Below are 13,977 nucleotides of genomic sequence, written 5' to 3'. Positions count from 1 at the left end.
TACCACCATCAATATTCTTGTCCCTAGCGCCATCGTTGTAATCCTTTGGTGGCCTCGTTGGACTTTGAAGCGGCAGCAAGACTTTGAACCTCAACAACAGCTTGATTCTTCTAGCGCTTTGACTCCTCACATTTTGAAGTAGTTGCCATCCGGTAGAAGCGATCGACCATATCCAAGCTTTGCTTATCGCATTTGACCACTACATGTTGATACCCTTTGATAGTTATGACCCCTTTAGGGCCCAAGATCTTGAGTGTTGGATACATGTAGTGTACCACGACCATGAATTTGCCCAGCATTGGGTGGCACAGAATCACATTGTAAGCCATCACAAAGTCTGTGACATCAAAGTTAACATCCCTGTATGGAAGTTGTAAGGCTCTTCGAATGTGACTGGCAGCTCAATCTGGCCAAAGGGTGTATTGGATGAATTTGGGATTATACCATGAAAAGGCTCAGCTCCTGCCTTGAGCTCCGACCCTAAAATTCCCATCTTGTCTAACATCTTGTCAAAGATGAGATTAAATGAACTACACCCATCAATCAATTTTTGATGTATCTTAATGTTAAGTATAGTAGGCTGGACTACGATCGGGTATCGACCAGGGTGTGGAACCACAGCTAGATGGTCAGCTTGGTTGAAGGTGATCGGGACCTCTAACCACTTGAGGTATTGAGTAGGCCCTATTAGAGGTAGGTTGACCACTCTCTCGACCATTTTTTATTGTCTTTTGCACTCTTATGTGACAAATGCTCTAAAGATGTGTGCCAAGCTCTGATCAGCCCCGCAAAATCTGGGTTTGTCATCTTTAGTATTTGGCTTGGCTTGTTTGCTATGATACTCAGCAATAGCAGCCTTGAGCTTATCATCGACCTTCTTTTTAAAGATGTGTCATTCATCAATGTCGTGTTGGTCGGTCCGATGGATAGGACACCACTTTCCACCACCTTGGCTCAGGCCTTTATTATTCCCAGTGTTGCGCGACTTGCTCCTATTCACTGCAACTACAGTCTTGTCTGGACATTTGCGCTTGTCACGACCTTTGCGCTTGTCACCAGGTTTATTCTTATTCCCCCGTTCTTTGAGGACTCGGGATTGTCCTAGCTATGACGAGAGTTTCTAGCATGTGCCTGAGCTTCAGCATGCTTTACACACTTGTCGGCCAACTCGAATAACTCTTTGACCATTTGGATCTTTATGTGTCCTTCGTGCCTCGCTTAAAGGTGATGACGACTATCTCATTGGGGATGTCCGGGATCATGTTGCACCTATCGTTGAACCTCCAGATGAAGTCTCAAAGAGATTTGTCATTGCATTGGTTCAGCTAATGAAGATCGTTCTCCATTCCTTGGTGCTTGAACGTGCCTAGGAAGTTTGCGATGAACTGAGCCTTTCACTCGGCCCATGATTGGATCGAGTTGGGAGGCAAGTTCAACAATTGGTACCGTGCTGGCCCATCTAGTTCGATCAATAGATAGTTGGACATCACCTTGTTATCATCGCCTGCCACTTGAATAATGGTGGTATAGATGTGCAACCACTCATTTGGATTGAGCTTTCCATCGTACTTTTGGATCATACCCACTTTGAACTTCTTGGTCCACCATCGACTGAAGCTCAGGTCCAAAGGCTTCGCAACCCCCATCAAACTCTTCAGGAGGTGGAGGAGGACTATCATGCATGTTCCTTCGAACAGGGTAGTCTACACTAATTATAGCATCAGTCATCCTCACGATGTTCCTCATGACAATTGTCTATCACTCTTTGTAGATCATGCCAATCGTGAGGGATGCGGTTCTCAGGTATTCCTAGTTCCTGCGCCTATGAATATGGCAGTTACAGTCTAGTCCGCAGTACTGCGCTCGACCCCGACTGCCCGAGCTTCCCATCTGTGGTTCCTTGACTCAGGGATATCTGTGTTTGTGGCTCCTTGAACTGGTGCCTTGCCGACTTGGGTGCCTAGAGCTGCCAAGGTTGTTTACTCGAGTAGCCTAGATCTAAGCTAAATTGAGTAAAGTCTTCACTTAATTGAGCATTGGGCTTAAAGGATTCGCCAGATACAACTCATGGAAGGATCTCAGAATCAGATGAGCACCTTGGACATTTGCCTCCGGAGTACTGAAGGCACCACTGTCATGGCTTGGCTATGGCTGAGTCTATGAAGCCTCATGATAGTTGTTCAGAGAGTATACGTTCCTTGATCTCAGGACCGGTGCTTGTGGAGGGGTACCCACCGGAAGTCATCGTTGAAGACCAGAGGGCACCTGAGCTCCTACATTCTGTCGATGATCAGTAGTATTAGGAGCTAACTAGGTACTAGCCATGGACATTCCTGGCGGTATATCTTCGATGATGCCGGTACCATGGGCGGCAGCTGGAACTGCTGGGTACATGGGAATCACATCTCCATTGTTCTTTGTGCCGTTTTGATCTACTACCATCGAGCCGTCGGTTGGGAATCTAACTCCTCGATCCATGAACACGTATCGATCTGTTTAGTTACTCTCGCTATCGACCGAGTTTTTGTTGCCACTATCCTTATCCTTGCCCTCGCTGTTGGTGTCTATGCACTGGAGAATGTTAGGCTCCTCGGGATCCCAGTCGAGATGCCCTACCTCACAGTATGCATCCAATAGGCTGGACTCGAGAATACCAGTGTGGATCAGTCCACCTTGATTGTCCCTGCAAAAAACTATAGCTCTAAAGAGGATCTCAAATCCGTTAGGAGGTGATGATTAGATGGCTTCTGCTGACTCGAAGTGGTCGTAGAAACCATCATCAGAAAAACTAGTGCCGATGTGAACTTGAAGCATGATCAATCTTGAAAAGCAGAAGAAGGCCCCTACCTAGCGCGCCAACTATCAAAGATTAGTTCCATACAATATGTCCATAATTGACTAGGGTACCTTTAAGATCTGGAATTGAACATGAATCATAGACAGGTTTGGGACACCGGTTGGAGTAATACCCTACGTCCTGTATGGATGATGATGTGTATGTATTCTCTCAAGTACATGCAATGTGTCTAGTTGTATTACACGGAATAGATCACATCTAAGCTAAACTAAGGATGATGTCGTCAAGTATTCGTATGGTCTTGGTGCTTGCATCGAGTAACAGATGCCTCTACCTCTCCCTCCCGGGAGTCTAGGTCCCTGCTTTATATAGGGCTAATTTGCCACCTCCTATCTAGTCATAGTCAATTTGGAGTCTTTCATGTTGTCTACCACAATAAAGCAGATTAATCCGACTTGGATACTAGTTCTTCTCGAGTTAGGCAATGAATCGAGACCCTCTTGGTATATGTCTTCGAGATTTTCGGGTGTATCAGGTACCGCAGATTCGGTTCCATAGTATCCGGAGTTGTTATATATGTGCCCGGTATACCCTGTCCATATACAGTGTACTCCTTATGCCTAGATACCCCATATTTAGATATTCAATAGAGATCCCTGGATGAAAGAAAACTACACATCAGTACCCAAGGTAGTCCCATAAAGAACACGAAGGAAGACTACAGAGGACGTACACGCCCTATATATATGGAGCTTGGGGACCATATGCAGGACAAGTGAGAAGTCTCTCTGTAAGCCATTATAGGAGTTAACAAGAGATAGAAAACTATAAGGCATTAGAAGCCATTCGACTAGCTTAGATCCATCTAGGTTAGCAACACACCCTTTGTAATAGGCTCATATCAATAAAAGACAAACATAATGTAGTGTTATTATCCTAAAGGAGGCTCGAACCTGTATAAACCCCCCCCCCCTTTGTGTGTTCCCTTCATTTTTCTACTCAAGGCACCCTCTATCTATTCTACAAATTCGTAAGATCAGCGGTTCACCAATAGTCGACAACTGGCGTGTCCATAAGGATCATGAAAATAGGCGTTGAAGATTCTACACAAAACATATCTTCGACTTTGCCTAAGCCTAGGCCGAGGACCGGTTTCTTGGATTAAGGGTTCTATGACAACTTCACCCCTCCCACTGATGAACTTACAATCGATCGGGTGAATTTTGATAAAGACCTTTTCGGTGACAATTCTAGAGAGGAGATAAGTCTCTTTATGGATTAATGCGCCAAAGACTACTGCATCGAGTTTGAACCACTTGCCTGCCAAGACAACTATGAATGGACAATTCACCACAAGTCGGGATCTTCCCATGCAAACTCTGACAACATTGATTTTCAAGACACCTATCCTGAGCAATCCAATGAAAAATCTATGATGGATTTGGACACCTCCTCCAGCGGAGGTTACCCCTAAGAAGTCTTCGCCATAAGATATAGTGGTGACAGTCTGGACAATTGTGATGACGATCCGGCAAACATGTAGGTCCCTCTCGCTTCGGGTCTGGGTGACAGCTTGCAATAGCTGAGCACGCCGCCCCATATCTTGAATCCTAACAAGGTGCAGGGTTTACGGATGATGAATAATGTATAGTACCATATCTGGGCATCCTAGGGTTTCTTGCAATTCTCGGGGCATATCTTTATCTTCAGGAAGGGGATCCTTGGATGAAAGAAAACTACTCGTAGGTACCTAGGGCATCCCATAATGAGGAAGATTTATCTCCAATAATAGGAAGGAGATGTACAACCCAAGCGCACCTCAAGGTCCTTGATGGACAACACCCCATAATGAAAACCACCCGTAGGTACCTAGGGCATCCCATAATGAGGAAGATTTATCTCCAATAATAGGAAGGAGATGTACAACCCAAGCGCACCTCAAGGTCTCCGTATATATATGGGGGTATTGTACATCCTCTGCGGGTGTTGTACATCCTCTGGACCTCCATGCCAACCCAAGCTATTGGGTCATCGTTGGGCGGAGGGTCATCGTTCTGGCTAGTTGCGAAGCTGGTGGGGGAACATGGCATGCTTGGTCGCAGCTGCATTGCATATTTCTTCATGGGTGTGGTGGTGGTAGCAGCTACTAGGGCTAGCTCCTTGATCGTCTGTGGTGGTATGCTACCTCTCTTTGCACTTCTATGTTCAGCCCTCCATGGACGACGCACTGTTGGCTGAAGAGAATGTCTTCCACGAACACATACGGTGAGAACACACTCATACGGATGGCTTAAGCTTGGAGAAGAAGTAGAGAGGAAGGAACACCAAATGTATTGATCATCAAAAAATTCCTCTCCTGGTCTGGTGGCCAGGGGTCTGTATTTATAGTGCCATTTGGGGTATAAACATACAAGTATGCCCCTACAGAAATAACGGTACAAGTTACCGTTATACTACAGGGCCCAGGACCGGTCGAACTTACACAGCCCGAGCCCTGGTAAAAATACTTTTACCCCTACCTAGAAGATATTATCTATTATGGCAAATACAATGGTGGAAGCAAACGTAAGGGCGCGATGCTGAGCCAATCATCAATTATAGCACGACGCCGCACTATCCCGGGTGTTAGGATAGCCTCCACTTGCACTAGCATTAACTGCTGGTCACTTTGTGTCAGATGACTACAGGGGTGTCCTTTCTTTGTTGATATTTCTTCCGGAGGTTAGTTGCCTCCCATGCCAGGAGGAGTGGCCTGACGAGCCCTTATGGCCTCCAGAGCTTGTAATCTTGGTATGGAGCACGAAGCCTTAGGGCTCCGGAGTGGCCCTAACCAGTGACTTCCTGGTAATCTTATGAGCTGGGGCATTTCCCCCAACACTTGAATATTAATGATATATACTTAGGATTGTTCCCCCTTCAGAGGATCACTTGGTCAAAATGATGCCATTTTAGAAAATAAATTCTTTTTTGGGAATAAATTGTTATACTCAATAAATAAAATAAATATGTCTGACAGTCAAACTAATCACGATATCAAACAAACAAGTTCCTAATGAAAGGTAGCCAAACAAAAGGTGGAACGTTTCAATGGCAGAAGAAAAATGTAGAGTTTATTGGTGGCAAATCCAAAAAATTTGCACACTTTTCATGTAGGAGTGATCCAAGGATTTAAATCTTAGATAACAGGAGAAATTTCAACCTTTACAAAGAAATCAGAAAACACATGATTCCTTTCTGCTGGGGAAAGGGGAGAAGAGGCTAGGTGCAAATACATGTAGGATTTTTTATCAGGTGTTGTGAGAAATTTTGAATTAACAAGATAAAAAGTTAGCAATTATGAGTATATATTTATATAGTTTTTGTGAAGCAAAATTTTGGATTTGCTAATTGAAATCCTGGATCGTTATTAATTTAATGAGTTTAGATCCTGTTAGGCAGAGCCCCAGCTTATAGCTCCACATCAGATTTTAAGTTTATAAACTAAAATAAAGTGGTTTAAAACTTTGTTTTCAATATAAAATAGGAATTAGATTGCTCACCCAAATATCCTTAGGGTCCGTTTGGTTACCTACATGCACTCTTGGGCCTAGCTCACGGGATGCAAAAAGACCTTCTTAGCCTGGTTGAGTAGAAACGTGTAAACAAGCCGTTTCTCTAGAGTTAGGCTCACGGGATGTAGGTCTGGCTCAGCTAATGATGGTATTACATATAATTAGTGAATATTAACTCATATTAATATATTTCAAATTGGATTAAGACTTAATATGATAAATTAAGTACTATAGAGTATATTGATACAAAATAAGCATCATGTTAATACTTGCCTTTTTATTTTAATCTCATGCAATATGTATTCATGTGAGGAACCAAACATAATATCTTCTCAACCTGGCTGAGCACATGCAGTCATCCAAAAAAATAACACTATATGCACAAGATCAAATACTCAACATCTGGAACCAGGAGCTGTATGGTTACGGCATTGTTGACACTTTTACAAGTAACCCAGGGCCTGCAAGAATATATGTGCCTGATTTGGGAAAGATGAAGAACGCACCAGGCCGAAGACAAACTCGTCGGATTCGCAACGATATGGATGAATCCGAGGCTGGCCCTAGGATTAAGTGATGCAGTCAGTGCAATGAAGTAGGTCACACTTACAAATATTGTCCCAAAAATGCATGCAGTGATGCACCTGTTGTCTAGGTGAGTTTTATGTGCGTTGTGCTTGTTTTGTACCATTTAATATTCGTTAATTTCACATATAGTTAATTTGCATTCAAAGTATATTGTTACTATATTTATTTAACAATGTATTAATGTACATGTCTTTCAAATATAGATATGGCTGACCCTGCGACCCCCGAGCTTTTAGACCCTGCCGTGGACAAGAAGCATCGCAGCTTCTTATCCGCCGAGCACCAGATGGAGCTAGGAGTGTTTCGACCATGAGGCCCTGGAGAGCTGCTGACGATAGACGAGCGATGGAAGCACAGGTACTTCGAAAATTTGATACGAAATTGCCATATCACTGCTGTTGTTCCATATTATTGATATACTGCAACACTTATAGGTTGGCAGCGGCCAGACTCCTACCGCTTTGCCGGTTGGTCGAGGCCCGATCGACGGAGAACCCCGAGGTTGCGGCCCGTCGTTTCTACTTTGATCGGTCGCTGATAGCAGCACTGGTCGACCGTTGGAGGCCGGAGACACATATGTTCCACCTCCTATGCGGCGAGATGACCCCGGCCCTGCAGGACGTCGCCTACCTCTTAGGCCTTCCTTGCGCGGGAGCTGCGGTTGGGGTCATCAATATGCAGGCTGACTGGATGAACGACATGCATCAGCGCTTTGGCCTGGTGGAGCGAAAGGCGGACGCACCCCCTACATGCCTAAGTTCTTATCCGATGCACAAGAGCCAACGAAGAAGTGGATCCTACAGTTCCAGGTACGGTAACATACAACCTATCGAATACTAATATAGTATGTCGTAAAGATCCTTTCTGACACCAGTCATATGTGCAGCCGGTGTACATACACCCACACGCCAACGCATACGCGGTCTCGAGGCATTTGGAGGCCTTCCTGCTTTGGTTGTTTGGGTGGGTAATGTTCACTAGTGGCCAAGGCCACCTGGTTACCAGGACGCTTGTGCCGTACGCCCGGTCGATAGCGGACGCTGATGCGGAGGACGTACCGCAGTTCAGCTGGGCATCCGTTGTTCTTGCTGCGACGTATCGAGCACTCTGTGACGCATGCACGAAGAAGGAGCCACTAGCCACTTTCGCCGGGTGTCCACTTCTTCTGCAGCTATGGTCCTACGAGCATTTCTCCATAGGCAGGCTGGTGGTGGACCACTCCCCGTACCCAGAGGAATGGTACGGCGAGCCGGACGAGGACGCGCCTGTTATGGCCTCCATGTGGTGTCATCGTCGGGTACGTATTTTACATTAATAGTTTCCTTCGTATTCTGTTTGTCTCTAAATATTTGTATTGATGTTTGTCACGCAGCCACACTGGGCGCACAAGCAGCCTCGCAGTGCGTACGAGCATTTTCGTACCCAGTTTGACAGGCTACGTCCTAACGATGTGGTATGGGAGCCATACAGCATTCCATCCGTGCAAGCGCGTGCAGGGTTGGGTTTGTCACCCTTGTGCACCAGCGACGAGGAGTACTGGCTCACGAAGGCACCCCTTGTCTTCGATATCTATGTCGAAGAGTACTCACCGCACCGCGTCATGCGGCAGTTTGGCCGTCACCAGGCATTCCCGCTCATCCACATTCGTAGCATCCCCATGCAAGTCCACAGGTACATTTGCAAAATTACAGTTTTAGCAACCTTCGTTTCACTGTGACTTACATTTACCGTTGTTTCAATGCAGGTACACGCGGAAAGGCCAGCCAGCTGGCAACCTCTGGGCAGAGCGCTTGGCCCCTTACGTGGCAACATGGGCCCAAGCGCTACAGGATGTCGTGGAGGAGGCTCGTCCCCACAACGAGCGGAACTTCAGGGAGTACCTATGGTGGTATGTACCATGTACGTAGACCCGTGTCACCTACACCCCTGAGGATGTTCGGCCCCACATCGCGTCGACAACGGAGGCATACCCGGTGCATTGGGATGAGGACGCCGCATTAGCAGTAAGTTACTTTTTGAAGTCCGTAGTCCATATTGAACGAACATAACCGTATACTATAATTGTTCACTTCTGTTCGTATCCGCAGACAGATATCCTTTATGATGTAAATAGGGATGCAGCTGCTGCCATGGACCGCGTCCGGCAAGGGCACCACCTAAGTGCGTCGGATGTTGCGAGCTTCATTAAACGGGTTTTCGACAAGACGACGCGCGCCTTGAAGCTCACCTCCTGCCGATCTACCACAGATGTAGCAGGGCCGCCTCCCAGGTCCAGTGGTGTCCACGCCGAGTCATCTCGGCCGTCAGACGTGCACCGACGTTCTTCCGTGTCAGCACCCACACGACCCCTTTTACCACGTCATGGAGGCTCGGAGCAACATGGTACGAATTATACTTTTGAATAATATTGAACAATATCCTTTATTTATTATTATTAAACATTCATTAGGTCCGCCTGCACAAGTCTCGACGCAGCCTCGTAGATCGAGCCCTGTGCATCCACCCTCAGGTACTCCGGGCACCCTTCATCCTAGTTTCTAATACTTTCAGCAAAATAAGTTAATATTGTGCTCAGGTTACTTCGGTGACGAGGCCGGTCCGTCTTCAGCGGCCCCACGCCCGACCCCGCCCGCAACGTACGAGCCATACTACGGCACATCAACGTTGCCTTCTTCTGTTGCACCGTCGTACCACGGAAGTACAATTATACAATTTTTACTACTACTTTCAATACCATATTGTTCGTATCTAACGTGATTATTTGTTCGTAAGCCCCTCCAGCCAGTACACATGGACGCTTGCAGAGCCTTCACAGTCCTCCTACCCTAGTTAGGAGGATGAGGCTGGCCCCGACGCCGCATACGACATCGTCCGTGACTTCTTCGGGGGCACACCTAACTACGACGTCCTCCAGCGGTCCCAGGTTTCCAGTGCTCCCCTTCGGACACAGCCCACGCAGGACGAGCCCTCGACACCGGTGGTCCCTACTAGGCCTACCAGAAACGTCGGTCCACCCGACCCCCTCACCTACTCCAGAGGTCACATGAGGGTTAACCAGCGGCATCAAGACCACGATGGGGCGCACAGGCGATGGCAACGAGGGAGGCATAAGTAGCATTTTACATTTTATGTAACTAACATATGCATATTCGCTTCGTGATGTACTCCTATGTATTAAGACACGTTTACTTTATATGGTCGACTTAGCATTTCGTAAATGCATTTCGTATTCAGACACGTTCAATGAAGAAGTGACCACATCACTAAACTTTAACCATGACATGACAACACATGCTTCCTGCCGCAGGCTTTAAACAAGATGTGACAACACTACCCAGCTTTTTCCAAACAATAAATGACAACACGGGTACCAATAAATGTGGAATCTCTGACCATGACCAATGACACAACTTTCCCATTCTTCAAGATAGAATCCGATGCTCCTGCCACCAACTACGCCCCTGCCCTCACTCCTTTCTTCACGAGCGAATCCAATGCTACTGCCTCCACCAACTATAAATAGCTGAACCTCCTTATGTTGAAGCATCGCTCATTTCTTATATCTCTCAAGTGCAATGTCTTCCTCAGCTCCATGAAGCCCACCAAAGAAACATTGGGGGACTACCTTACCTGAAGGTCTCGAACCACTAATGTGCTTCTGTGGTGACCTTTGTAAGCTCCGCGAGTAGCAGGATATCTCATACACCTATGGGCTGCGCTTCTTCATGTGTGCCAACTACGAGTATGACAAGCTTCGCCATGCAACAACTGGTTATCGACCGGTACGGTAACAGATATCCGCCTCATCTCTTCCGATTTCGCACCCTCTTTTACTAACCGCTCATCTTGTTCCATTTGTTCAGTCCCCTCCACTGCTCTGTGATTTTATTCAGTGGCTCGACAATGAGCAAAATGACTCACAGAAGCAGTGGGTCGACATGAACATGAGGTGGAGAAGGGAAGCGAAAGCACGTCGGGAGTACGAGCAACAGCAAGAGGAACTTCGCCTAAAGCGGGAGGAAGAAGAGCGCATGAGGAAGGCGCCGCACGACCGTACCGTGGCTCAGGCTCGGGAGGCTGAGAGGGAAAGGAAGCGGGAGAGAGCCCACCGTGCTAAGGCGGCAGGTCCCGATGCCCTCCGAAAGGGAAAGTATCCGAGATGCACTCAGTAGAGACTACCTAATGTAACCCGACATACTTTCCCTCCCTAAGGCATGTTATGATTAGGATCGGCGCACTAATAAGTAGGTCTTAGTGCGAACTGTACATGCCACCTTTGTTTACTCATCGTGTTGTCGCGGTTACAGTGTATTTTAATGTTTTCACCCTATGTTTAATACTATGTTTGTCCTCGTTCGCACCCCATACCTACGTAAAATGCTACGACTACTAATTACTGATTTATTATTCTCCAGCTATTACATAACCTACTCCAAATTTAAATTCTTAATTTCCTTACACCCCTTCCTTTTTATTTCTTTAATTACACAAAAAATTACATTTTTAGAGGAAAAAATGAAAAAAATTACATTTTTAGAGGAAAAAATGGCCCTAACCGCTCTCTCAGAGGGCTGCAGCCCCCAAGCGGCTAGTTTTACAAATTCTTCTGCAGGGAATCTATTTATTTAAATTTTTAATAAAAAAATATAAAAATTAAAAAAACTCATGACTCCAGCGGGACAGCCCATCTTGCGATTGTGTTCTAAATGGCCTCAGCTTGCAGGCCCACAGCTCCAAGCTTAGGCCGCGACCCCAGATTTCTCAAACATCACACGCTCAAAAGTGCTGATGACCCTCAACAGTACTTTTTTTTTGTGGGGGTGGGGGGTGAAATTGATCCCACATGAAGGAATCTAAAGAGGACCTTTGGAGGATCAAAACAAATGATATGAACTATTTTTTTTCCTCTAATTAGACATTCAAATTAACACATCCAGCAACAGAATTCATATTCCTCTTGACAACATAACTTATACACCTGCATTTCTATTCAAAGATATATATCAATATGCCATTGTCATAGAAGTAAAGTTGCTTCAACACATCCTAAATAACAAACTCAATGCCATTTGAAGTCAAATAGGAGTCTGATGTTCGATGCATGATTAGACAAAATTGCACGTCCCCATTGATCTTATGATCATGCAACATCTTGAATAAGGCCTCACGCTCAAAATAACACCACCAGAACTGTCCAAGAGGGGAGACCTTACGGTGTACTGTTATGCCTGCCGCAACTAACTCCTTCAGATCCTTCTCTGTTGCTGTTGAATGAATCTAACCAATAACCCGAGCATGAATTTTGTAATGGAAGCCCGTCACATGACGAACTAGGCTCGTATATTATCATGTATCATGTCAGATTGTTCAGCGTAAAAGTTCCAGATAGGTAAGCAACTGTGCATGAAATACTACGGTGTCAGGTGACCAAAAGAAGTTAGTTCAGGTGATGAAAGCAAATACAGGCATTATCAGCCAGTTGATCAAAAGTTGAAAACGTTTGTAAGCCCAGCCAACAGAAGTTTATAGGTTCAAGATTGAGTTGCATCAAAACCAACCTAATGAACTGGGGGTTTCATTTAGAAATCTAGAAGGTGTATAATAGGAAAGTTTCAATTGGTTGCCTAACTCAAGAACGACTTAGTGTCCAAGTTGTATTCATCTGCTTTATCGTGGTAGACAAGATGAAGGATTCTCTATCGACTACAGCCGGATAAGAGGTGGCATATCAGCTCTATATTAAGCGGGGACCCAGGCCTCCGGAGGAGAGATAGAGGGCTTTGTAACTCGACGCAAGCACCAAGAACATAGGAGATACTTAACGATATCATCCTTAGTTTAGCTTAGATCCAATCTATTCCCTGTAATAGGTCTAAAACACATTGCTTGTTGTACTTGAGTGAATACATACACATCACAGTCTATACAGGACGTTGGGTATTACTCCAACCAGGGACCAAACCTATCTAAATCGCGTGTCTCAGTTCGTGTTCAATCCCTAATCTCGAAGGTGCCCTAGTCAGTTACAGGCATATTGTCATAAACTAATCTTCGATAATCTCTTTTCTGAAGATAGAGATATACTCCGAGAATTATAAAAAACCTTAAGATGTTTAGATGTGGTAACTCGAGTAGGCACTTGTAGAAACCTTTCCTCCTGAGTAGAGTTAGCGGGTTACTGTTGAATATCTAACTGTAAGGTATGTACGTATAAGGAGTACACTGTATATGGATAGAGTATACCGTGTGCATGTATAATAACTCTGCATACTATAGAACCGAATATGTAGTACCTGATATACCTAGAAATCTAAAAGATGTATACTAGGAAGGTCTCCATTGGTTGCCCAACTCAAGAACGATTAGTATCCAAGTTGTATTTGTTTGCTTTGTCATGGTAGACAAGATGAATGACTACTTATTGACTACGGCTGGATAAGAGGTGGCATATCAGCTCTATATAAAGTAGGGACATAAACCTCCGGGAGGAGAGATAGAGGGATCTGTAACTCAACGCAAGCACTAAGATCATAGGAGATACTCAGCGATATCATTATTAGTTTAGCTTAGATCCAATCTATTCCCTATAATAGGTCTAAACACATTGCTTATTGTACTTAAGAGAATACATACACATCACAATCTATACAGGATGTTGGGTATTACACCGACCGAGAACCAAACCTATCTAAATCGCGTGTCTCAATTCGTATTCAATCCATGATCTCGAAGGTGCCCTAGTTAATTACAGGCATATTGTCATAAACTAATATTAGATAATCTCTTTTCTGAAGATAGAGGTATACTTCGAGAATTATAAAAAACCTTAAGATGTTTAGATATGGTACCTCGAGTAATCACTTGTAGAAACCTTTCTTGCTGAGTAAAGTTAGGGGGTTACTGTCGAATATCTAACTATAGGGTATGTACGCATAAGGAGTATACTGTATATAGACAGAGTATACCATACGCATGTATAACAACTCTGGATACTATGCAACCGAATATGTAGTACATGATATACCTAAAAATCTAGAAGAT

This window comes from Phragmites australis, chromosome 4 (genome assembly GCF_958298935.1).
Source record: "Phragmites australis chromosome 4, lpPhrAust1.1, whole genome shotgun sequence".
Classification (NCBI taxonomy): domain Eukaryota; kingdom Viridiplantae; phylum Streptophyta; class Magnoliopsida; order Poales; family Poaceae; genus Phragmites; species Phragmites australis.
Note: the sequence above shows the minus strand (reverse complement) of the source record.